Here is a 1,379-nt window from a genome sequence, read left to right on the forward strand (position 1 = left end):
TCGGTGGTTAGTCCGAGCAATGACAAACAACAGACCAAAAAGGAAAGTTTTCAACCTCCCTCCCCACCCTTCCCTTCTGCCCTGTAACTACCCTGGCTTATAAGTGGGTTGTACTGGCTAGTTTTATATCAACTTGATACAAACTAGAGTAATCAGAGAGGAGGGAGCCTCTACTGAGAAAATGCCTCTATAAGAGTGGGCTATAGGCAAGCCTGTAGAACATTTTCTTAATTAGTGATTGATGGGGGAGGGTCTGAAACATTATGGATGGTGCAACCCTGGGCTTGTGGTCCTGGGTTCTACAAGAAAACAGGTTGAGCAAGTCACGAGGAGCAAGCCAGTAAGCAGCCCCCCTCAATGGCTTCTGCATCAGTTCCTGCCTCCAGGTCCCCGCCCTGGTTCAGATCTTGTTCTGACTTTCTTTGATGATGAACTAACTGTGATGTGGAAGCATATGTTGAATTAACCCTTTCCTCTTCAAGTTGCTTTGGCCATGGTGTTTCATCACAGTCATAGCAACCCTAAGACGTGAGTGGTAAGTTCTGATTCTTACAAAGGCTCCCTCTGTAGGCTTATTTTCTCTCCAAATAATAACCTGAACATTGTGGAGTTTCTCCTCACCTTGTCCTTCCTCCCTTCTCATTCCTTCTTTCATTCCCCTCTCAGGCTCCACTTTAGGGACTGTGACCTCCTAATCACGGGCTTTTGACCAGGTTTATGGGGAGCAGGTGCCAAATCCAATCAGAGAGTAGCTGGTTGCCCAAAGACAGTCGTTCCACTATTACACCAGTGGGCACATCTTGCCTGGCAGGCCAGTATTGCAGCATGCAGAGTCCAGGACCAGAGAACAATATAGGTTTTGGAAGTGTGGTTTTTAGTCTTTTATTAGAACAAAGAAAACCACCAAATACTGGCCTACTTCTAGAACTTTTAGAATGAGATGAGCCCACAAAGGGAGGTGGCCTTTCTTCTACTGCTCTGAGGACGGAGAATATAATAGTTATTCATCATTGTCAACTTGATGACATTTGGAATTAACTACAACCCAAGAAGCTAGATACACACCTATGAGGGTTTTTTCTTAATTAAATTATTTGTGGGAAGACCCACTTCTAATCCGGATATCTGAGGTGGGAAGACACACCTTTAATCTTAGCCACACCTTTGGCTGGCAGCCTATATAAAGGACATGGAAGAAGAAAGTGCTTGCTCTTTGCCTGCTTGCTCTTGCACTCGCTGACAAGCCCATCCCTTCACTGGCATTAGAGCCTGCTTCTCCAGGATTCTGGCGTGTACTGAAGGTCAGCTGAGACATCCAGCCTCATAGGCTGAACAAGTATTGGATTCTTGGATCTTCTCTTGGTAAACAGCCATTGTTG

This window comes from Microtus ochrogaster, chromosome 24 (genome assembly GCF_000317375.1).
Source record: "Microtus ochrogaster isolate Prairie Vole_2 chromosome 24, MicOch1.0, whole genome shotgun sequence".
NCBI lineage: Eukaryota > Metazoa > Chordata > Mammalia > Rodentia > Cricetidae > Microtus > Microtus ochrogaster.